The 26,693-nt window shown below is 35.2% G+C and overlaps 1 long non-coding RNA gene across 1 annotated transcript in view; it reads right to left on the bottom strand.

Annotated features, from left to right (window-relative positions):
* LOC116282438 (uncharacterized) overlaps nucleotides 1-26,693 on the bottom strand; it is a 414,543-nt gene that overhangs the window by 363,314 nt on the left and 24,536 nt on the right. The window lies entirely within an intron of this gene.

The following is a 26,693-nucleotide window of genomic DNA, read 5'->3' as shown; positions in this document are numbered from 1 at the left end:
TTTTAATCAGTTTGACTCTAGTCAGCTGCTCTGATTGTATTAGTATATACAGAATGTTTATACTGACATGACATAAGAGTTTTCTTTGTCTTAAAGAATTTAAAATCAGATACTTTGGAAACATCCAATTCATGTTTCCAAGAAAATATGTCCCCTACTTAAGTGTTCATTAATCTGTTATAGATGAGCACAGTGATAAAAACTTTCTACTTTTAATAAAAAATAAGTTTCTTACCCTAAAGTATCATCATATAAAGTAACAATACTTAGAAGCTTTCAAAGCAACAGAGTCCTATCAGAAAAGAAAATGATATAAAAAGGACAGAAAAAAGGTAATGTTTAGTGTTGGGGAAAAAGCACCATGCACTGTGAAGGGGAGTTTATCTTTCTCGGGGTCAATGCCCATTAAGCTTTTAATATATGCAGTTTTAATCACTTTTGACTCATTATTTCCACTTCTAGAAAATTTATTCTAAGAAAATCATTTAAAATATGCACAAGATTTAGCTAGTAGGAAGTTAAAATTTTAAAAATCCAACAGAATTTGGATTTTAAATAATAAATATTGAATAAACTATGCTATCAGAATGCATTAACAATATGGCATCACTTAAATAGTATCAGTATGCAGTGATAATAAAAGGCAGTCACAAAATATTTACTGATAATGAAATTTACAAACTATACACAAAGTATGATTTTATTTTTTCCAGTATATACACATGGAAAGGTTATATATAAACATATTACCAATAATTATTTCTGTGTTGTCATCATCACCATTGTACTTTCAAATTTTTCCTAGAAGAATAAGTATTTGTATCTCAAGCACTGACCACTCTCCTCTGAGATCCAGACCCTATATCCGTATGTTCATGTGACATCTCAACTTGGAAACCTATTATTCTTTTATTGATTCATTCATTTATTCATTTGTTCATTCAACTGTTTACTCATTCATTCAAATAAAAAATGTTATGTGTGTGGCACTTTTTAAAGTGTTGAGGATTGAGCAATTAATTAATTGGACAAATATCTTTGCCCTGATAAAGCATGCCTTCTTAGTTGGGATCTATCTCAAGCTTACTATGATAATAAGAGTTGTCTTGATTTCCCCCCAATTTAGTACTCCCACAGCCTTCTCCATCTCAGCAAAGACTTAACTATTGAGTGGCTCATGCTAACATTTAGGATAAATTCTAATCCCCTTTCCTTGGTCTAAAGATTCCAAATGATTCAGTCCCTGCCTGATTCTCCAATCCCATATCCCTCATAGTACTCCCCACTTGGCTCATTATACTTTACATACACTTAACGCTGCTTTCTTTCAATTAAATAAAAAAGAAAGAACTTTGTAGATAATTTTTTTACCTTGGACTAAAGCAGGAGCCAGGTGCTGGAGCAGCAAAGTCAAAATGGGAAGAGACCAAGAGTTCCTCATGTTAAAGAAAGGAAATGGAAGTTTGGCAGTTGTTTCTGGCAAATATCTCCCATCATTTCACCTAATTACTCACTGACTCACCTCTATTATCTACCTCAAATGCATTAGTGATAGTTTCATAATGTATGTTATCCCTGCTTCTATCACTCACCATAGAAAGCCCAGAACTCAAACTATCCCTTACCCCTGGACTCTATATCCAAATGGCTCTGCCCATTCCCTTTTTTTACCTTATTTCCATCTCTCTCCAAAGTGCCTTTTGGAATGCAAGGTCAGGCAACAACCTACGTTCTGAACATCCTTTCTTCTTACAAGAAAGACAGACTCCTAAAGACCCGGCAGCCCTCTCAAAACATGGATAATTTTCTCTTCATTGCTATGTCCAGACTATTTCTTCCAGTCATAAAACCCTACAAGCTTTTAACCTCCTGTAGTCAGGCTATGCCATTACTAGCTCTACTTGTCAAAGTTATCTACAGATCTCTGACTTGCTCCCTCTCCCTCCCTGAAGGTTTCCATTCTTGCTTTCCAAGATACTTTCTCAAACACTGCTCCTGACATAATTCTGTCATTTCTAAAAGCATAGAAATGATTTTTTCAAAACCCTGACCTCTCAGTTCCTTGATCTCCTCTTCCCTAGTAGCTCTATCCTCCCCATTATCTCATTCACTCATTCCTACAGCCATACACTAGGCCAGTGCATTCCAATCACTTTCATGTCACACATGCCAACAAAGTTATCATATGGCATATCAGAGTAAGGAAAAGAAGGCTGCCCTTCACCCTGGGGACTCTGACCACTCTTGAGTTAGCTGGTTCTTTGAATCCCTAGATTCCTGGATTAGTCACTGGAGCACAACTGTGACCAATTTGTGTCACTTTGGTTGGAAAGCTTTTTGTAGGCCTTGTCATTACCAATAACTTCACCTCCTCCATGATACTGATTTCAAACATCCCACTGCCTGACCATACTCTCCGACCATTCAAATGATCCCTAGTACCCAATTCCAATAATTCGCAAACCCCATCAGGACTAATTCTGCAATAATCCTCTCACCTTTATCTATCCTTCCCTCTTTCATATTCTTACTTTCTTCTTACCTACTTAAATTCATGGTTAATCATTATAACCCCACCTTACGTATAGTCTCAGATCCTCTATGTCTCTTTCCACTCTAGCTTTGGTTAAATTTAGGTCAATTCCTCCTTTATGCCAGACTGCTGAATTTGGAGAAGGACATAGCTGACTCTTCTCACTGCAAAGGACCACTGACCCCAAACGGATTCTTAGTGCTGTCCAGCAACATACATTTCCCTTGTCATTCACACTTCCACTCTCCTAGAGCTTAATTTCACCTCCCTTCTTCCCAGACTCCCAACATCTCTTCCCATAATCATCCTCAGCTGATTATTCTAGTTTAGGAACTAGGGTTCTGGGGTTCACTGAGAACACAGAAACAATCAGAAGATAATCTCCATGCTCCACACCGCTACACCTCACATCAATCTTCTCTCAATGGACACACCGGATATAGTGGAGAACTGCCTCACTCCTATATAAGAACAGTGTCTTCACTTGAGTATTTGATCTAACAACCCCCTCCCTTCTACTCAAAAATGTAGCTATGGCTATCATTCCCTATACAAATAAATACACTGTTGTTTCTCCCATCTGGGGGAAAAAAAGAGCAGATCCTTTAATTTTGGAAAACTCCAAACTATCTCTTCATATATTGCTTCTCTTCCATTCCCTCATTTCTCATGTTCAGAATCGCCTAGCAGATACATGTTAGAATAATTCAACCCTCTTGTCTCAATGTTCTTTCACACTTGTTAACTCTAGGTCTCTCCCTGTGCGATATTAGGGATGAACTCCTCAGTATTATCTTTCAGTTTACTAATTGCTTGTTAATTTTGAATAGTTTAGAGCTTATTTTATCTTTTGGATTTTTAATGTCCTTTAAACATTTACATTTTTATTTTCTTTATCCCCTATTTTTATTATAAATTGAATACAGAATATAATCAAGAGCAAAATAGAATACTTCAGGCAAGGAACATGATGTTCGAAGAGATTAATTATGGTTTAAGTGACTAAGGACATTAAAAATTTTCAAAAATATTTTACAGATTATTGGGTGTAAGAGAGAGCCACAGGCTCAAAAAAGTAAGAAAAAGAAAATATTAGGCAATTATTAGGTTTAACTAAATAACACTGAAATTTTTATAGGTAAAAAATGGCCAAACATAGGCAATTTCATATGTCCAAACTAACTTCCTGCTATGTGAGTAGAGAGATCAAACAGTAGACATGTCTAAAATTAGTAAATCAAAAGAGAAATATTAAGAGGAATACAGAAATATGGAGTTAAATGCTAAAGGAGATAGCAAAAGAATTTTTTAAAGGTTGTCATGCTAGGGAGGGTATAGCTCAGTGGTAGAATACATGCACAAAGACCTGGGTTCAATTCCCAGTACCTCCATTTAAAATAAAAAATAAATAGATAGACAGACAAACAGATAAATAAAAGGATTATCAGAGGAGCAGGGCTGGGGAGGAGAAAGATACAAAGGGCTTGATTTTTTTTAGAACTATTTAACTCTTAAAGCTATGTTCATAATTAGTTTGATTTTAAAAATCTTCTAAATAAAATACCAACAGTTTAAGAAGTTTCAATTTAATATTTGTTACAAAAATGGAGACCAAAATCACCAAAAGCATTTTAAATTGTAAACATGCCTATCAAATTCAAGCTATTTAGCCTTAGTGTACAGACCACTTATACAATGTATCAGACTTTTTCTGTGGCCTCAGATTTTTTCACCATCTGGGGACTTCAAAGCTGCAAGTAAAGGGCGTTAAGTACCCTTACATTCTAAAGAATGGTGTCAGATCATTTAGATAGGATTTGCTTAGATGTGACCAAGAAACTTTAAGAAAAAAAGTGAATTTTAAAAGCATTTCATAAAGTATCATCCAAGCCTTCAAATGTCATAATGCCCTTAAAATATAAACTTTAAGACATGCATAAATATTCTTTCCACTAATATTATGCCATTAACAACATTTCGTGGAAAACCCCTTTAAAGGAATAATATTAGAAAACTTTTTTCAGAATCTGTAACACCATTTTGACACATAATACACAAACTGCCTGCAAAATAATTTCCAATGTAGCTGCATTCTAATTAGCACCAGCCCAGAAGTCAAATGATTCTTTACAAGACTATTGAGAAATAAATTACATTACTGTGAATCATGCAACCATTTTGTTCAGCACAATGATAATGTCCCATATATCAGAAATGACAGCCCATTTTGCATCCACTATTATAAAAAGGTACAGGTGATACAAAGTCATTGCAATTTCTGAGTTAATGCCACATTCTAGAACCAGCCTGTCTCCTACTTTTTTCCCAGTTTTTTCCCAAATGAAACAAATAAGGCTGCCACTGGCTCATGCAGATAACAGCATTCATGTTGGTGTATACATTTCATCACTGATGTATTAGGCAGTTCACAAAAAAAAAAAAAAAAAAAGGATTTTGACTGTCACTGCTCATTAGGTTTCCTCCTTCAATTGTTTTCCACAGGAATTGTCTCTGCTAACAGAAAATGACTGCACATAGCATTGCCTAAAAGGACACTTCCAAAATAGTCTTTGTGTCACATGAATATAATAACAGAACCTTACATCTTAAGTTGAGAGCTTTACATGGGGCAATGCAAAGCACTGAGCACAGTGTATGGTACATAGTAAGTGTCCAATAAATACTGCAATTATTAGCAGCACTGAAACTCGGGAATAGCATGAAGAATCAGGACTCAGGAAAAGGCAGAGCAAGGAATAGGAACTGAAGACTGTGGGGCTTGTCTTGCTGCTAAGATCTGTCTTTAGATATTTAAATAGGTAAAATGAATAAGGAGGAATTGTATATGAATGGAATTAATCACAGGCATAACATCTTCCAGAGTCTGGGGTCCTGAAAACAGAAGACACCATCATAGGAGAAAGATCCAGGAGATGTGATATAAGGACTAACGTGGTCGCTTCATTCTGTGTATTCAAGATTTCCAAGAAAGTTCACAGGTCATTATCTGGGAGGGCCTGTCCATAATTCCATGAAACACTGCCATGTATAAACATCATCTATTTCAGCTAATCACTATCAAGTTGCAGGTAGCACCTGGTTGTAAAAACCAATTACTCAACTTGCGAAAATGTTTTGCTGTCTCAGTGAGTACTACAGAACTACTGGAGCCCTCATTTCTTTCTTCTAATAGGGTAAGTGTTGCACAAAGAGGCTTAGCGTAACAAAAACTAGGAGAACGGTGATTTTTTTTTTATTTTAGAAAGAATGCATTTGCTAAACAAACATTTTTGAGTCCCTGCTATGTGCAGAATACTGTTAGTAGATACTTATTTAAGGGTCGTATTACTAGAGGCAGCTCTATTCTCTTTGGTGGAATTCCTGCCACTAGATTTAACACAAGTAAAAAGCACTATGAAGACCACCAGCCAGAACCCCCAATGGGATCTCAGCAAGGTCAGCCATAAAAGATGATTCAGAGAATAAAAACACATTTCTGCTTCTTCTACTATGCATTGACTTTAATTTTAGTCTGAGTACAATAAGGACTAGAAAAAGAATTTTTCACTTAATTCTTTCAATGCCTTGATAAGAAAAATCTCACTTTTACAAAGGAAGAAACTGAAGCCATGACTAACAGACATGGAATTTGCTAACTCTAAAGCTCTACAATGCTTCTCTGTGCTTCTTTCCTGTGTCTTGATTTTTCTAGCCTCACCAGAAACAGGGTGGCATGTGTCCATCACCTACTCACTTGTGAGAGTAAGTGCACCAGATAATTTGACATAAGATACTGTCATCATGATAATCTGTAGTAACTTCATGAAAAGCCAGATTCCAGGGCCTCATCAAAGATCTACTTCATCAAAATCTCTGGGGTTGAGGACTACCCAGGAAATAATCTATTAAGTAAACAGGGTACTTTTAAAGTTCAAACTGTTTTGTGAACTACTTAACTAAGAATTTTTTGAAATAGAAAAACAGCACTGGTTTAGGAAAAAAATGGCATCTATTCATGATAGAGAATAAATGTACAGTTAATTCCTGAAATGTTTGCAGTCAGAAAAAGTGTTTGATTTTACAACATACATAGTGTCACAGTCCATGATCAAAGGAATATGACAGGAGTCATTCTGAGGTTATTTTGAAACTAAGTTTTGATGTCTTTCTACCAGTAAGTCAAGGAAGATAATAGAGTCAGAGAAGAATAAAGAATGGGGAAAAAATACAAAGGAGGGAAGAACATACAGGGGAAAGATAACAGGCATGTGTAGTACGTGCTAGTTTAAAACTTTTTTTAATTCCAATTAACAAAAATAAGGCAATACACTCCATAAAAATTGTTTCCTATGCTTTGGTAACTGGGTGCAAACTTTGAACAATAGGCTATGAAGAAACAATGGAATTTTTAAATTAATGCTCAAATCTTTGAAACAACATATGTAAATAGTAAAGGAAAGATGGAGAATATGGAAGAGAAGCAATTTATTAAATGCAGATTCAGGAAAATAAAGATTAAGACAAAAACAGAGGTTTTTCCTATAGCCACCCTCAGCTATAAGATTTTTACTGGATTATGAAGTTAAGAAAAGACAGGACTATATATTATGATTGTATGTATATATCTATTAAAATTAATAGACTCAGTAAACTATGCATAGTTATTATAGAATTTCTCTAACAATTCACTAGTAATCCTTTTTTTACATTAAAGTCACAAGTTAAAGAATCCCACATGTATTGCTAAAAATCAGATGTCCAAACTAAATTAACTGGGCTCTATTTTCAGCAAAGGTTAAGTAAACTCCTAGGACTGACCCTTTCACAGATAACAACTATAAACTCTCAATTAAAAAAAAATTACATAAATATATCAGAGAGCTAAAAAAAAAAAAAAAAGCAGGCACATCCTTCAGGAGAGCTGATACTGGAAAGAGGGACTAGCACTGGGTCAGCTCCCTACTTTCAGAGCTTTTAGCAGAGAGCAGGCCCTGTCAACACCACGCACGAAAGCTACAATCGCAATAGAAAACCCATTGTCTTTCTAGCTTAAAGAACCAGGAGCAGCATTTTGAAGCACCACAGCCACTGGAAAGCGAAAGGGGCAAACTAACAGAGAGAGAGCCAGAAAAGGGGAGCCCAAAATTCTATGTACACAATTTTCCCATACTCTGGTGACCCTCAAAAGAATGCATGCATGGGCAGATTTCAAGCACTTCAGCTAAGACAAAAGAAATTAAACTAATAACTAAGTCACTGTCCAAGAGTTAGAGCTATAGTTTGAGCCTAATCAAATAAACCACCACCTAAAACAGATTTTAAATGAATAGAGAGATAAACCATGTTCATGGACCAAAACATTCAATATTTTCAATATCAATTCTCCCCAACTGATCTTTACATTCAACAAAATCCCTATCATATTCCCAGCAGATTTTCATGTAGAAATTCACAAACATATTCTGTAATTTATACAAAATGGCAAATATATATATATACTAGAAAATCCAAAGGGTTTTGAAAAAAGAAGAGCAAAGCTGAAGGCCTTAGGCTAATTGACTTGAGAAATACTAAAAAGCTAGAATATTCAGAAAATGTGGTATTGACATAAAGAATGAAAAATACATTGATGGAGCAGATTAGAAAGCCCAGAAAGTAGACTCAATTTATGCTATAATTTAATATTAAAAAAAATCAAAGTAATCCAGTGGGGAAAGGACATGTTTTTCAATGAAATGTGCTAGAACAACTAGATATTCATATGGAAAACTACAATTATGCTTGATTCCCTACCTTCTGCCATGCACAAAAAATAATCTGAGGTATACCATAGGCCTAAGTCTAAAAGCTAAATATGTAAAGGCTTTAGAAGAAAACGTAGAAGAATACCTTTATGTCATGGGAACTGGTAAATTCTCTAAGGCAGAAATATAAAAAGATAAACTTAATCAAAATTAAATTATTTTGCTCTCCCAAGCTACCATTTAGAGATTACAAAAGAAAATATGTTCACGATGTATCTTTGAAAAACAGCTGGCATCCAGAAAATATGAAGAATTCCTATAGTTTAGCAATTAAGAGAAAACAAATCCTGTACGAGGAAAAGACTGGAATACACACTTTTCAAAAGATGCTATGTGAATGGCCAGTAAGCACATAAGGTACTCAAAGCATTAGTGTCTAGGGAACTGCAAACTAAAACCATGGTGAGATATCTACATAGACCTATCAGAGTGCCTGGAATCAAAAAGACAGACATCACTGCATGATTGCTAGAATGTGGAGAAAGAATAATGTTCATAATTTGATAGTGAGAATGCAGTATGATCCAAGCTTTTTTCCTTAATTTCTGACAATTTCACACACACACACACACACACACACACACACATACTCTCTTTCTCTCTCTCTCCCCACTATGAGCCAACAATTCCAGTCTTAGATATTTTCCTAAGAGAAATGAGAATATGCCCACAAACAGACCTACACAACAATGTTCTTAGCAACTTTATTCATAATAGCCAAAAACTAGAAAAGACCCAGAGGTGGATGAAATTTATATTTCATTTATATGAAATGCTAGGCTAGGTGAAACTAATTTTTAAACGGAAAAATATCATAAGGATGCTTTCCTTGGAGGAAAGAAGAGAGTGGAAATGAGGACTGACTGGAAAGGAGCAAGAGGGAAGTTTAAGTGGTGACAGGAATGTTTTGTATCTTGAAAGAACTTTAATATGAACAAATGATGCACTTGTCAAAACTCGCTGAATGGTATATTTATAATTTGTGCATGATTCAATGAAAAAGACTAAATTTGAAATCTAGTTGGTGGTAAGTATGCTGTTATGTTTAGGTGAAAATACGTTGATTTCTGCAACTATCTTTGGAATTCATCAAAAAATAAGAAGATGATGGATAAGGATAGATAGATGGTAAATACATGATAAAATTAAGTATTAAAAAGTGTTAATGGCAGAATCAGATTGGTGATGAACGTCTTTTCACAATTAAATTTCAACCTTTTTCATTATGAAAACAAATATATGTATACGTATATGCATGACTGGACATTGTGCTGTACACCAGAAATTGACACATTATAACTGACTACTGAAATTTTTTTAAAAACTTTTAATGCAAAAAAATCTCAACTTTAATGTATGTTTGAAATTTTTCCCCAATAAAATGTTGAAGGAAAAAATACATTAAAAATACATTATAACAGATTTTTTAATGCATACAAATGACAGATCTGAAAATGAGCACATTTTACTGATGGTACTTGATTATTCAAGATTATTATGGCTTATATACTCATACACCTCTATCAGTAAGTTACAAAAGTAACCATTTCATAAAACTAGGAGATGTAAACAATCTATACAAAAAGTACTCAAAATCACATATTGTACAGAAAAGCCATTCTTATAATGTGGAAAACAAAATGTACACTTTATTATAGGAGTCATTAGAACTGTCACAAATATTCAAGTTCTCCTCTCTAGGGAAACACAGAAGGATTATAATTTCTTTGCCTACACGAAATAAGTCATAGCCAAGTAACAGCCTCTGACCAATGAAATATGAAGAGTGATGTCTGTCATCTGCAGAGGAAGCTTTAAAAACCAATAGATGAGATCTACATTTTTTTCTGCCATGACAATTTATAAGTTTAAAGACGGTGGCAGCTACAACAATCTGAATCCTGAAGAGTAAATGACACTGAGTAGAGCTCCCCCTAACCCATGATGAACATGCTGTGTACGCAAGAAATAAACCTTGTTATTTTAAGCCACTAAGGCATCAGGGATGGCCCTGCAGCATAACCTAACCCATCTTGTCACAATCACAGAGTAAGATCTCTCCTGTTATTCCTTAAAATAAATATGAACACAAAAGTATCCTTTTCAAATTCAAGTTTTAACTTGGAAAATATTTCACCAAAAAAAAAAAACGTATTTTTTAAACAGTCAGTTGAAAAGCATATCGAGAGGAGGCAGGATGAAGATGGCAAAGTAGGAAGACCCTGAATTCACCTTCTCCCTTAACACAACAAAACTACAAGTACATATAGCACAACTCTGAGAACAACCTGAAGACTAGCAGAATAGCTCTTGTACAATTAAGGATATAAAGAAAAAACATCAAGATAAGTAGGAGGGACAGAGATGCAATCTAGTCAGGACCCACATCTACAATGGGTGATCCAAAAGCAGAAAGGGATATCACAAACTCAGAGGTCCACCCTAAGGAGCAAGGGTTTCAAGCCTCACACTGAGCACCCTAGCCCTGGGGATCAGCCCCAGGAAGGTGAGCCCCTTCAACTGTTTTTGAAAACCAGTGGCGCTTACAACCACGAGAGCTGTAGAAAACCAAGACTCCATTCTTAAAGGGCTTGTACACAAATTTACTAGCTCTGGGTCCCAGTGCAGAAGCAGGACACTGAAAAGCACATAGGGTTCTAGCCAGCCTAGCAATCCCCAGGCTCTCACAGGGCTCCAGCCTCCTCCACCAAGGAAATGGCCCCTAACGTACTACCCTGGGAAAAGCCCAGCCCTCACAAGGCTGTGGCTCCAGTCCTCACCCATCACCAGAGCAGCAGCCCCTGGCATGCCCTGCAGAAAGCCCTGGCCCCTGCCCACCTCAGCTCCAGCCCTCCCACCAAAGCCACCAGACACACACAGACTGCACAGGGACACTCCTACACAAGGACATGCCTTCAAAACCGGAAGGGCTAATAGTTTTAACTAATTTATAGAGTTAAATACAGAAAGTCAAACAAAATGAGAAGACAGAGGAACATGTTCCAAACAAATGAACAAGATAAAGTCCCAGGGGGAAAAAAAAAACCCTAATGAAACAGAGTAACTTACCTGATAGTGTTAAAAGCAACAGCCATAAAAATGCTCAATAAACTCAGAAGAATGAAGGAACACAGTGAGAACTTCAAAAAAGAATCAGAAAATCTCTTTTAAAAATCAGAGCTGAAGAATAAATATCTGAAATTAAAAATATATGAGATAATCAACAGCAAATTAAATAATACTGAAGAGTACATAAGCAGTCTAGAAAACAGAATAGCGAAATCATCCAATCAGAACAGCAAAAAGAAGAAAGAATTTTTTTAAATGAGGATAGTTTAAGGGACCTCTCAGACAACAAGTGTAATAACATTTGCAATACAGGGCTCCCAGAATGAGAAGAGAGAGAAAAAGGCAAAAACATTTCATAATGGCTGAAACTTTCCTAACCTAGGGAAGGAAATAGATATTCAGGTCCAGGAATTACCAAGAGTCCCAAACATAATGAACCCAAAGAGATAACATAATAAAAATAGCAAAAGTTAAAGACAAAGAGAGAATTTTAAGGGCAATAAATAAAAAAGATTTATAAACAAGGGAACCCTCATAAGGCTATCAGCTGATTTTTCAACAGGAACTTTGCAGGGCAGAGGAAGTGCCATGATATATTTAAAGTGCTAAAAGGAAAACATGCAACCAAGAATACTCCACCCAACAAGGTTATCATTCAGAACTAAAGGAGAGATAGTTTCTCAGACAAGAAAAAACTAAGAGTTCACCACCACTAAACTAGATGGCCTTACCAGGGTTAAAGGGTCTTGTCTATGCAAGAAAGAAAAGGTCATAACATGAAATAAGAAAACACTTTTAAAAAATACTCGCTGGTAAAGGCAAATATATAGTAAAGGCAGCAAACCAAAACAAAATGCTAGTATGAAGGTTAAAAGAAAAAAGCAATAAAACCAACTATAACGACAATAAATAGTCAAGGAATATACAAAAATAAAAGATATAACATCAAAAACATAAAATAGTTGGGGGGGTGGATATAGAACTTTCAGAATGTTTGAACTTAAATGACTACCAGCTTAAAATAAATAAATGTGTGTATGTATATATACATAAATGTGTGTGCCTATATATGACCCTCATGATAATCACAAATCAAAAACCTACAATAGATACACAAAAATCAAAGAGAAAAGAACACAAACATAACACTAAAGAAAATCATCAAACCACAGTGAAGACACTAAAAGAAATAGAAAAACAACCAGAAAATAAGTAACAAAATGACAATAAGTACATACCTATCAATAATCACATTAAATATAAATGGAATAAATACTCCAATCAAAAGACCCACCTATGTGCTGCCTACAAGAGACTCACTTCAGAGCTAAATACACAGACAGACTGAAAGTGAATGGATAGGGAAAAATATTTCATCCAAATAGAAACAAAAAGAAAGCTGGGGTGCGAATATAAGACAAAATGGACATTAAACAAAGAGAGGCATCACATAATGACAAAAGAAGAGAACACAATGTTGGTAGACCTATATTCACCTATTGTAGGAGTAGCTAAATACATAAAGTACATATTAACAGACATAAAGTGAGAAACTGACAGTTATACAATAGTAGTATAGGGCTTTAATACCCCACTTATATCACTGGACAAATCAACCTGACAAAAAAAATCAGTAAGGAAACTCTGACCTTAAGTGACACATTAGAAGAAATGGACTTATGTGAATGTTACTACAGAACATTCCTTCCGGAAACAGATTACACACTCTTTTCACATACACATGCAACATTCTCCAGGACAAACGACATGCAAGGCCACAAAAATTCTCAAAAATTGTTAAAAGACTGAAATCATTTCAAGCATCTTTTCCAACCACAATGGTATGAAATAAGAAATCAATTAAAGGATGAAAATTGGAAAAAATGCAAACACATGGAGACTAAGACTGAACAACATGCTACTAAAAAACCCAACGGGTCAGTGAAGAAATCAAAAGATAAATCATAAAATATCTTTTCACATATGAAAATAAAAAGACAACTTTCCCAAATCTATGGGACACAGCGAAAGCAGTTCTGAGAGGGAAGTCTATAGCAATACAGGTCTGCTTCAAGAAACAAGCAAGCAAATAAAAAAAACCAAAAAAACCCTCAAATAAACAACATAATTTTACACCTAAAGGAATTAGGAAAAGGACAAAGCCCAAAGTTAGCAGAAGGAAGAAAATAATAAAGATTAAAGTGAAAGTAAATGAAATAGAGACCAAAAAAAAAAAAAAGATCAGTAAAACTAAGAGCTAATTTTTTAAAAGATACACAAAATTGATAAACCTTTAGATAGAATTATCAAGGAAAAAGAGATGGCCCAAATAAAATTTAAAATGAAAGAGAATAAACAATCAATATCACAGAAATACAATTGTAAGTGAATACTATGAACAATCACATGCCAACAAGTTGGACATTCTATGTACAGAAAACCCTACAGACACCACCAAAAAACTATTAGAACTAATACATGAATTTAGTAAAGATATAGGATACAAATTTAATATACAGAAATCTCTGGAATATCTATAAACTAATAATGAACTATCAGAAAAAGAAATTAAGAAAACAACCTCATTTACAATCAAGTCAAAATGAATAAAATACCTAGGAATAAACTCAACCAAGGAGGTTAAAGACTTATACTCTGAAAATTATGAAACACTGATCAAGGAAACTGAAGATAATACAAAGAATTACAAAAATATCTGGTGTCCACAGATTTTAAAAATTAATATTGTTAAAATATTAAGCAATTTACAAATTCAATGTAATCCTTATCAAAATACCCATGGCATTTTTCACAGAACTAGAACAAATAATCCTAAAATTCGTAAGAACCACAAAAGACCCTGAATACAATCTTGCAATAGCCAATGCAATCTTGAGAAAGAACAACAAAGCTGGAGGTATTATACTCCCTGACTTCAAACGATAATACAAAGTTACAGTAAAATATTGTGGTCCTGGCACAAAAACAGACAGGTAGATTAATGGAATATAAGAGAGCCCAGAAATAAGCCCAGGCACAATGGTCAATTAATCTATGAAAAAGGAGGCAAGCATATACCAAAGGGGACAGTCTCCTCAATAAGCAGTATTGAAAAAACTGGACAGCTACATATGAAAGAATGAAACTAGAACACTTTCTCATACCATATACTAAAATTAATTCGAAATGGATTAAAAACTTAAATGTAAGAGCTGAAACAGGCATTACACTCTTTGATACGGGTCTTAGTGATATCTTTTGGATCTGTCTCCTCAGGCAAAAGAAACAAAGGTGAAAATAAACACTTGATACCACAAACTAAAAAGCTTTTGCACAACGAAGGAAACTATCAACAAACAAAAAGGCAACCTACTAAATGGGAGAATATACTTGCAAATTTAATGTCTAATAAGGGGTTATTATCCAAAATATATAAAGAACTCACAGAACTCAGTATCAAAAAAACAAAAAAAACCAACAATCCAATTAAAAAATGGGCAGAGGACCTGAATAGGCATTTTTCCAAACAAGCCATACAGATCGTCAACAGGCACATGAAAAGATGCTCAACATCACTAATCATCATAGAAATGCAAATCAAAACCATGAGATATTACATCCTATCTGTCAGAATGGCTATCAACAAAAGGACAAGAAATAATAAGGGCTGCTGAGAATGTGGAGAAAAGGAAAACTTCATACACTGTTGGTGGTACAGCCACTATGGAAAACAGTACACAGAGGTTTCTCAAATAATTAAAAATAGAACCACCTTTTGATCCAGCAAATCTATTTTCGGGCATTTATCCAAAGAAAATGAAAACACTAATTCAAAGAAAATATGCATCCCAACATTCAATGCCACACTAGTTACTTCATAGGCAAGAAATGGAAGCATGTAAGTGTTCACTGACAGATAAATGGATAAAGATGATGTGAGCTGTGTGTGTCTATATATACACATATATACATGCAATGGAATATTACTCTCCCATAAAAATAAAATCTGCCATCACAACAACAGGGATGGACCTATAGAGTATTACGCTAAGTAAACTAAGACAGAGAAAGACAACACTATATGTTTTCACTTACATGTAGAATCTTAAAAAATGATATAAATAAACTTATATACAAAAAATTAGTCATTGCTACAAACTAGTCACTGCCAGATGGAGGGAGTGAGAGGGGTATGGGAAGAAGGCAAAGAGGATTAAGAAGTACAAACTACTCGTTACAAAATAAGTACAGCATAGGGAACATAGTCAATAATATTGTAATACTTTTGTATGGTGTATAATATATAAAAATACTGAACCAATAAGTTGTACACCTGAAAGTAATATAATATTGTAAATCAACAATACTTCAATTTAAAAAATTCCACAATTAACATTCAAATTTCTCCACAAGTGTAATCCTCTAACGACTAAAAATACAGATTAAGGAATTTCATAACACAACATCATGAAGAAAAACTTAGTGTTCAGAGTTGTTCGTCAGTGAGACTTGTGCACAAGGAGCAGAGCATAATTCAGTCTCGTTAACAGCAGAAAGCAATGGACGCAAGACCTCAGAAAAATAGGGGTGAACACTTCAGGCTACAATCGATAGCTAGTGGCAGCAAAAGGAGCGGTGATTGAAGTTTGGTTCAAAAGACAAATTGTTCTTTTATTGACAGCAGTCCTCTGCTGTGACCAGTCTAAAAAAATCAAAAGGAGTCCATGGGATTGCAGAATTATCAGGAAAAACAGAATCATCTCAGGGGATAACACTTGTAAAGATATTTTTGTAAACAAATGGATATACGAACATTTGAAAATCATAGACTCCATTCTCAACAGATTAGTTAATTTCAAAATTATGAATCTCTTTTTCTTGCTGCCTGGGAAGGGTCACAGCAACAGCAATTTCTCATTTTTTTCTCCCCAAGGACTCTTTTGACATTTGACTAAATTTCACAGAAACTCCCCTCAGCTTTCTTAAACTTAACTTTATCAACATTTAGAAGGCTTTTCCAGAACCTTGTAAGTGCTAGCATATTGTCTGTATAACAGTACAGAGTAATTTGAAGTATCAAACTCATTTATTTAAAATTTCAGTAAGTATGAGGAACTGTACATAAAACATTTAGCACAATGTCTGGCTAATGGTAGACACTCCCTCCTCCCCCATCCATACTTCACAAATGCATCTCCATCCTAAATCATAATTTTATATTTCAAAGTTGGTACAATAACAATTAACCTTCCATATAAATGAGAAATGTTTAAGCAGCAACAGTACAGCTTCGAAAAGCACCTTCTTTGCCACTGCCAAAACACTTCTCTCCCAAACACAAGGAAGATGAGAAAGTGGTTTCTTGGAGTCAGGTTTTTCTCAGCCACAACCTCCTGCTTTACTCAAAATGTACAATATCAGGCTCAATATACTGTCTTCCAAGGTTAATTTGTTTGAGACCAAAACTCTTGTCTTTTTCTTTTTTTTTTTCAACTGAAGTATAGTCAGTTACAGTATGTTAGTTTCTGGGGAACAGCACAATGTCCGAGTCATGCATATACATAAATATATTCATTTTTATATTCTTTCTCATTAAAGATTATTATAAGATATTGAATATAGTTTCCTGTGCTATACAAGAGAAATTTGACTTTTTTACCTATTTTTATATATAGTGGCTAACAACTGCAAATCTCAAACTCTCAAATTTATCCCTTTCCACTCCCTTCCCCCCCAGTAACCATAAGATTGTTTACTGTGTCTGCAAATCTGTTTCTGTTTTGTAGATGAGTTCATTAGCGTCTTCTTTTTTTCTTTAAGATTCCACATATGAGTGATATATGGTATTTTTCTTTCTCTTTCTGGCTTTCTTCACTTACAATGAAGATCTCCAGGTCCAACAATGTTGCAGCAAATGGCATTATTTAATTCTTTTTTTAAAGCTGAGTAGTATTCCATTATATAAATATACCACAACTTCTTTATCCAATCATCTGTCAATGGACATTTAGGTTGTGCCAAAACTCAAGTTTTTTAATCATTAAAAACATGTAATGTGCCAGTCACAGTTTGCTTCTCTACAGTACTATCCACATTGGCATATTTCATAGAGATTTTCAGTTACCCACAGAACATGTCTATTTTGCTTATATTTTACAGTTCCTACCTTTTCAGTCTATAAACCTTTTCTACAAAAACTGGTTTTATCTTCTACAGTGACAGACATCAGGATAAATTTAAAAAAACAAGTAACTAGTTCCAGGAATCAGTTCCCATGAGCTAGCACTTCATGTCACAGATAAAAGATGATAGATTTTTTGTTGACATTTTTCACTAAAGAAGTTTTGAATCAGCAGTATTTTTTTCCTGAAAAGAAACTGAGTAAGACTGTGCCATCTACTGTAACATATCTTATTTATTTACCATCTACTGTAACATACCTTGTTTATTTAAATTAGCAAATATTTATTGTATAAATAATTTATTTCCCAGGGGGAAAAGAACAGACTTTCAAATAGGAGACACTCTGGAGTCAAATCCTGATTACACGAATACTGGCTTTATGACCTTCAGACAAATACTAAATATGCATCATCTTCAGTTTCCTCACCTTAAAAATCAGATTATTAATACATACCCCATAGGATTCTTATAAGAAAGAAGTGATATATATGAACTCCTATTACAGGGTATGGCACTACAATAGACCCTCAGTAACAATTAGTTTCCATGGTAGCTATCTGTCAGCTTTCTTCTTCCAAGAGCACAAAAAAGTGTATTATCCACCTTTTTTTCAGTTAGGTAGCACCATGTGACTAGTTCTGGCCAACAGGCCATGAGCAGAATTATTGCCTAAAACACAGAAGAGTAGGGATAAGAACTTATAAAAACCCATTCTCCTACTAGGACAAGTAAGGAAGACCTGCATTCCACAAAGTCTAACTGTAAGTTAGAAAGACCTCTATCGCTTTAGATGCCTAAACAAACATGGGTAGCAGACTCACTCTCCATGCAATCCAGGGTAGACACATAGCCATAAGGGAAAAATAACCTAGATTGGGGGAGTGTTTCCAATCACATGATAATTATTGTGACTAATTGAAAACTTTTAACTAGATGTAGGGAACTACTGTAATGAAAAAATGGAGAAGGAGAAGGAGGAGAAGGAGAAGGAGAAGGAGAAGGAGAAGGAGAAGCAGAAGGAGAAGCAGAAGGAGAAGCAGAAGGAGAAGGAGAAGCAGAAGCAGAAGCAGAAGCAGAAGAAGCAGAAGCAGAAGCAGAAGCAGAAGAAGCAGCAGAAGCAGCAGAAGCAGCAGAAGCAGCAGAAGCAGCAGCAGAAGCAGAAGCAGAAGAAGCAGCAGCAGAAGCAGCAGAAGCAGAAGCAGCAGAAGCAGAAGCAGCAGAAGCAGAAGCAGCAGAAGCAGAAGAAGCAGAAGCAGAAGCAGAAGAAGCAGAAGAAGCAGAAGAAGCAGAAGAAGCAGAAGAAGCAGAAGAAGCAGAAGAAGCAGAAGCAGAAGCAGCAGAAGCAGAAGCAGAAGCAGAAGCAGCAGCAGCAGCAGAAGCAGCAGCAGCAGCAGAAGCAGCAGCAGAAGCAGCAGAAGCAGCAGCAGAAGCAGCAGAAGCAGAAGCAGCAGCAGAAGCAGCAGCAGAAGCAGCAGCAGAAGCAGCAGCAGAAGCAGAAGCAGAAGAAGCAGCAGCAGAAGCAGAAGCAGAAGAAGCAGCAGCAGAAGAAGCAGAAGAAGCAGCAGCAGAAGAAGCAGCAGAAGAAGAAGCAGAAGCAGAAGAAGAAGCAGCAGAAGCAGCAGAAGCAGCAGAAGAAGAAGCAGAAGAAGAAGCAGAAGAAGCAGAAGCAGAAGCAGAAGCAGAAGCAGAAGCAGAAGCAGCAGAAGAAGCAGAAGCAGAAGAAGCAGAAGCAGAAGCAGAAGAAGCAGCAGAAGCAGAAGAAGAAGCAGAAGAAGCAGAAGAAGAAGCAGAAGAAGCAGAAGAAGAAGCAGAAGCAGAAGAAGAAGCAGAAGCAGAAGCAGAAGAAGCAGAAGCAGAAGAAGCAGAAGCAGAAGAAGGCATGCCGGGGAGATAGGTATAGCTCAGTGGTAGAATTAATAAAATACGACTTTCTAAAAATTTTGGTATCACTAGTAACTTGGAAAATAAAAATTAAAACAGGATGAATTTCTTACCTATCAATATTTCGAACTTTACCAATCTAACAATTTCCAAGAAGTCTGCCTTTATAACTAAAAAGTTGTGGATAAAGACACACTCTCATACACACAGCAGTTATCAATCAGTACAAACTTTCTACAAGGCAATTTAGTATCAAAATTTTAAAAGAGCATTTCCTTCAACTCAGTATTTTCACTTTCACAGAAAAATTGAACCTTATTTTGCTTGTATGGCACTGCATGTCTACCAAAGCAATTTATAAAAGAAATTTACACACTGTCTATGAATTCACACTTTACAATGAGTTCCTGGTATTACTGTGGGGTTCACAGCACAGGGTTATTTTAAATAACATTCTACTGAGAATTTACTAAGGTCCTAAAACATATACTTTCCTAGGCAGAAAATACAGCACTCACATGTTTTAATGATACTGCCACCTAGATAAAAGCTCCGTGAAGGAGGATTCCCATCACACGTCATATCAAAAGCATCAACATTTTAAATACAAAATTGCGTATTACTTCTAATATATGTTGATAACTGGGTTTTACGCAGATGACACAATTTATATTGGCCAGCCAAACATTGACATTTAATCTCCAGATTTCAATCATTTGTAACTATAGTCAAGAAATGAAAATAAATTATAACTTGCAGATAAAATTATCATGAGGCTTTTTAGAGAAAGGTATAAATTAGAAAAATCTTGTAAGTCACAGATGACTATAGCAAAAGTAATGAGAATCTTTGGTAGTCATATTCCATAATTCCTCGTTACTCCATCAAAAATTAAGATCAAACGTGTTGCTCTTTAGTCAAAACCAGATTTGTTTATAGATTCTAAGATGAACTAATACTATTTTCCCAAATTAGTCTTTCCTACTATATTCTATCTAGGCTTCAACTCAATCTTATTAGTTTTTAACATGTATCAAATGTTATGCATTTATCATGTCACTATGACAGGATCACAGTAGAAAAGGATTCAGAGGTAAACAAGAGCCATACAGTGGGTTGCCCACCTTGCAGGTCATACTGAGGAATCAGGACAATATTCTTTGGGTGGTAAGAGAGCAATGAAGTTAAGCAGGGCAGTTATAGAACCACATTTCTATCTCCAAAAAAAAAAAAAATCACATTTCTGTGACATGAAGCATGGATTTGAGTAGGGTACACAAAGGCAGGGAGACAAGTTAGGATTTTAAGTAAAGAGCACTTAAGAAGCTATGGCCATTACTAATATACGTAAAATAGATAAACAAGTTCATACTGTATAGCACAGGGGAACTACATTCAGTACCTTGTAGTAACTTATGGTGAAAAAGAATATGAAAACAAATATATGTATGTTCATGTATGACTGAAGCATTGTGCTGTACACCAGAAATTGACACACTGGCAACTGACTATACTTGAATAAAAATATATATATACAGGAAAAAAGAATGAAGCTATGAAGAGGACAGGGTTTGTGCCATCAGTGCAAAAATGAGTAAGAAGGAGAGCAAAGTGAAGGCAGGACAGTTGAGGATGGGGAAGAGAGTGCAAAAAAGAAAAGGAGGCAGAGCAAGCAATCAAGAACGGAAGACTGGAGAGCTGTGACACCACCAAGCCGTCACTGTGGTCTGAGCAGCACAGCAGGATCCCACTCTGCTGCTCAGCCCGAACTGGGAGAGTGAAGTTCCTGGAGCAGCCTTGGGAAAGAAATATCTAACTGAGATGAACTCACTGCAATTACTTAATTAAAATGTATGCAATAAACAGTCACAAGCTACCACCCAAGAACAGCCATGGTTTGAATTTTCCATTTTCAGAAAGTATACGTAGAAAAATAATGAGTAGGCCTACTAAGGCCTAAATTACCTTCTAAATAGTCCTGATTAGGCAATATATGAAATTGTCCAAAGAAGCCACTAAATTAACTTCCACATTCTAAGTTCAAGAAGCTGTTTGTCTTCAGGGAATTTTTTTTTTTAACGAATATACTGAGTAATGTCAAACTGAACGTGGACATGAAGTTGCTTACAAATTTTTCTCTTAAAAGTCAGCCCTCAAAGCTAGTAATTCCTCAATACATTGTTACAGGCAATTAAAAACAAATACTGTATGATGTCACTCACATGTAAAATCTAAAAAAAGACAAACTCATGAAAACAGAGACTAGAATGGTGGTTTCTGGGTGCTGGGGGACAGGGGATGCAGCGAGATGCTGGCCAGAGGGTACAAACTTCCAGTTATTAGGTGACTAAGTTCTGGGGATCTAATGTACAGCATGGGGATTACAGTTAATAATACTGTATCATAATCAAATCACTATGATATGTACTTCAAATAGCTTATAATTTTATGTCAGTTATACTTCAGTAAAGCTGAAATTTTTTGAAATTTTTAAATACTGTATTATATACTTGAAAGTTGCTAAAAGAGCAGATCATAAACGCTCGTGCCACAAAAAAATGATAATTATGCAAGGTGAAGGAGATGTTAGCTAATGCTATGACTGTAATCATTTCACAAAGTAAGTGCATCATATCAACACGTTGTACACCTTAAACTTACATAACGTTGCATGTCAACTGTATCTTAGTAAAGCTGGCAAATATAAAATTCATCACACAGAGAGCAATCTGCTGGAAGACTCTGTCACCAAATGCCTAACCATATACTGGTTCCACTATGTCATCATGCTTAAACTCTGTATATATTCAATGCTTGGACTTTCCCAATACTTTTCCAGTCATGTCACTCCTAAATTTTGACAAGAAGGGAAAAAAAAAGAGAATGATAGCTATTTGATTTTCAAAGCTTTCAGTGAAACAATGCATCTATGAAGAAAAGGAACAAGCTTGAACTAAACTGCTTTTGGCTGCCCAGGGCCAATGGTTTGTGATACTCTTGGCCTTGTCTTTGTCTTGCTCAAAAATGCCTCCCCACTGCGAAGCTGGCATCTAAAATTTAAAGATGAAAAGAAACAAAGCATGTTTTCTGTACAACAGATACAATAAAATACCCCAAAGCTTTTCTTACTGAACACATCTCTAGAGTCTGCTTGAAGTGATTTCTTTTCATCTTTAGTATTTTCCCATATCTCTACATATAGAGTGTAATAGTCTTTAGTTAACTGATTTTCTTTCTTCATTTTTAGTGAATAAGCAGGATCATGTTGCTTTTAAAGACTTCTCTGAGAGAAGCGATGTCTTAACAGAAAGCAACATTAGGGAAATGAAGCAACGCACAAAGTAACTGTCTTCTGCTTATTCTGAACTTTCCCTTAAACTGTGCCTAAGTTCTGTGAAGACCTGCAGATGCTGCAGGAAAATGCAGAAAATACTTTGAGAACTATGCTTCTAGGTCATACTATTTAGTGAGTTTTGCAATGGATAATATGACACAGAGGTTTATCTTTCATGGGGAAATTCAAAATTTGACAGAGAAACAAGGTTACACTTACTTCATCTGCCCAGTGACAAATTTTTACAAGAGATTATTAGGAAAGTGCAAGATCAAAATCAGCAACAGAGCAGTACTTACAGCTCTCATTTCTGGGAGAAATGTAAATGCTTTATTGTTTGGGTAATTCATTAAACCAAACTATATATATACTGATATAAAATAAAACTCATCAAAACAGCAAAAAAAAATGAAAAAGCAAGCAGACTTTAACACTGAAGCAACCTCAAGCATTCCTTTGTTTAAGTGACTTTTTTGTAAGCAAAATAAATATTTACCAGTTGAGGAATTTATATATAAGTAGAAGTAAACAAAAGAAGTATGTGTGTTTACAAAGACAGCATGTAGGCATTTATGTATCAGTAATTGGAATGGAGCTGAAGGAAGAGCTAGAATGTAGCCAGAGGCAAGAGGCGATGGAGACTGTCAACCACAGCAATGCTTACAGGGATTGGAAAATAAACAGGATTATTACAGGTAACCAAGGTGAATGTGAACCTTGACTTGAGGCTTTGCACTTCGTAAGTAGGAAGAAATATGACACACCTTAGGCAATTAGGCACTAGGTCCAAGGGCTGTATTTGATGAATTGTATTTTGTACATAGGCCTTCTTTACAGGTTTGTCTGTGGTCCTATGTGAATATCAATAAATCAGTTTTTATTTATTTTATTAATAAAATCAAATTCAGGTATCTTGAGTTGACGGTTTTGTGATTTATATGAGCAATGTATCTTTGTAACAGATAAAAATTTTTATTCGTAGTTCACATTTATAAAAAATTAAAAAGTTATATTCTAAACACTAAAACAAAAAAAAACATTGAGGATCTGGATGAGGCAGTAGCACTCACTACCACTAGAGATGTGAGGTTAGATCAGAGATATTTACTACTTTAAAATCAAAAATATTTATTCATTAAGTGACTGTTGGATCATGGCAGAGAACTAAGAAAGAGTAGGAATCACGACTGACTCCTGTCTATCACATGTCCACTAACCAAATCTGGAAATGTAGAAGACTTCAAGTGGAAGATAAGAATAGGAGATACCTATAAGGTGCTGTCTTAAAAGTGATGATGGTAATAATAAAAGCAGTTATCATAGTTACCACTGCCAGTTATCTACTATGAGCCAGGTCTGTACTAAATGCTTTATATGAAATACACTATACAGTCCCTGTATCTATCATTATTTCCACTTTGCACATGAGGAAACTGAGGCACGGAGAGGTTTGGTAATTTGCCCTAGGCCATACAGCTAGAAGGTGGTGGAGCCAACATTTATACCTAGGCAGTCTGGATCTAAACTTCATGTTTCAGGTACAGGTGAGAGGACCCAGAAGAATAATTTTAAGACAAAAACAGAAAAGGACAAAAGGACAGTAAGGCCAAAATAAGAGACCTGGGAAAGCTAAGAGTAAATCCCACCAGAATGAACTTGTCTGAGAACTGTTTTATCCACATCAGGGCTGCTCCCATGCTTGTTTGAGACTCATACACTTTTGTCATGTCGAAAGCTCACGAGTGTTACTTGCTGAGTGTGTAATGGGAGGCAAGTAGCTCAATCTCCCTCACCGTTGTTTATTCACATCAGAAATAAGGACAGTGCATCATGATCACTAAACTCCCTTCCAGTTCTAAAGTTCTGATAGTTTAAAAAAAGAAACTTGCTAAAAAGCCTTGTGTAAGCAATAATTTACAAGTTCAGAGGAGGAATTTTATATGGCAGCACAGATTTATATTGACCAGGAAAGCAAATTATTGCCAAAAGGTAGAATGTTCTTACACCAATATTTAATTTGAAGTCAATATAAAATGAAACTTTTTCTTTTTATTACCAGATTTAAATTTATTAAATGAGTTAAGTTACTTTAAGGAAATGCACCAAACATTTTAGAGGGAAGCTTATTCTACTGAATCTAAGCATTTGTCAAACAAACCAAACAAGCTTTCAGGACCCTGAGGTGCCTTCATGAGGAAACTAACACGTTGTTTAGAACCAGCTCATGTTCATACTCATTAGCCTCTTCTCTGGGCTTCCAACAGTTAGTGGCTGATGATCAAGTAATAGCGTCAAGTACTCACCCTCTTATCTCAGCTCGAAGTATCTCAATTTATTTTACCAACAATAAAATTGTCCTTCTACTCAACAACTTATTTTCGTACCTAAGGGTTTTACAGAGGGAAAAACAACCTTCTCCATATACATCTGTGCCCATGACTATTCATCTCACAACTAATGATTTCAGCATCAATAACATATGTGAATTTTGGCTATAAAGTTACGGCATCTGACTTTTCCAATTTTAGCTGATTTTAAAGTAACTGTCAAATGATCTCTAAAAGGCTGATGTGGTGGCTTATTAATGAATTCATCCAGGGAGGTACACTGTTTTCCTTAGGTTAGACGGTCAGCAGAAAACCCATGTGTGTGCCTTTAGCACTGTGATTTAGTATTTTGTTAGTGTGTTATCACAGCAAAACAGGAGCAATCAGGACAATCCTTCGTCAGATGCTTCTAAGGACCTCTGGGATTTAAAGAAAATCATTTAGTGTTACTGGCATATTAATTGCCAAGACAGCAGTAAAAAATTTGAAAAGCTTTGTTTGAAAGAATCATTTTAAAAAGCCCCTTGTTCCAGATTAAATTCAAAGGATATGTTCAATAAACACTTGGCTGTTAATTAATAATAAAAATAAAGAATGCTATTCACTTCTGTTGTTTGCTCATATTGTTCTTTCGTGATTTCTTCATGGCAATACAATGTTGTGAGCATTCAAAAAGAAGAATATAAGAAATTTTCTGAAATAAATTTCAGTTTGGTATCTATCTGAAACAGGCATTTTAGTCTTCTCCTCACACCATTTTGTAAACATAAAGAAATACATGTGTCTTGTATTCATACAAGAAACTATATTACAATAACATCTGTTTTCCTGTTTTATATATACCATTATAAAAAAACTCAGCTTTTCTAGGGAAAAAAAGTATTATCCTTTCTGCCATCTGGATTGAGTTCTTTAAATGATCATTAAAATGCATGGGAAGTTCTGTCATCTTCAAATGCAAGGTCTAAGTTTGATTTGCATGAAAATGTTTTCAAGCATATGAAATAATGGGGCTCATGGAACGTCAGGATTATACAGGGCCTCAGTAATCACTCACCCAAAATTTGCAAACTGCTCCTGGTTGAGAACCACTGGTCTATGTGGAAAAGTTTAGTACTTTGACAAACGACACCTTATCCAACAAACTGGGTAAGAGGAACACAACTCTTCTACTTTTCCATACAAGTATAAACAGGGAGAGAAAAAAAAAATACATTCTATTTCTTAATCTTCAAAAAACTACATAGGATTAAATTAAAATAAGCACCCTTAAAATTTCTTAAAACTCTTCAAATAATGTTTTATGATGGAATAGAATAAATGGTGATAATACTGCAATGTCTCACATTCTTAAGGTGAAATTAATTTTGAAAAACAAAATGATGAAAGCATTGCCATCACCACGCTGGTGTGGTTCACTTTAGTCGTTAAATTCCTCATAGACATGGAGCCTGTTATTATCCACATTATCTACAAGGCAAAATTAACAGTATTTTAAGAAAGAAGGTTGGGAACACAAAAGTAACAGATTGAGAATCTTAGTTAAAATATCTTTTGATTTC

The sequence above is a fragment of the Vicugna pacos genome, chromosome 11 (assembly GCF_048564905.1).
Source record: "Vicugna pacos chromosome 11, VicPac4, whole genome shotgun sequence".
NCBI classification, from domain to species: Eukaryota; Metazoa; Chordata; class Mammalia; order Artiodactyla; family Camelidae; genus Vicugna; species Vicugna pacos.
The sequence above is the reverse complement of the archived record's forward strand: the minus strand, read 5'-3'. Positions and strand labels throughout refer to the sequence as shown.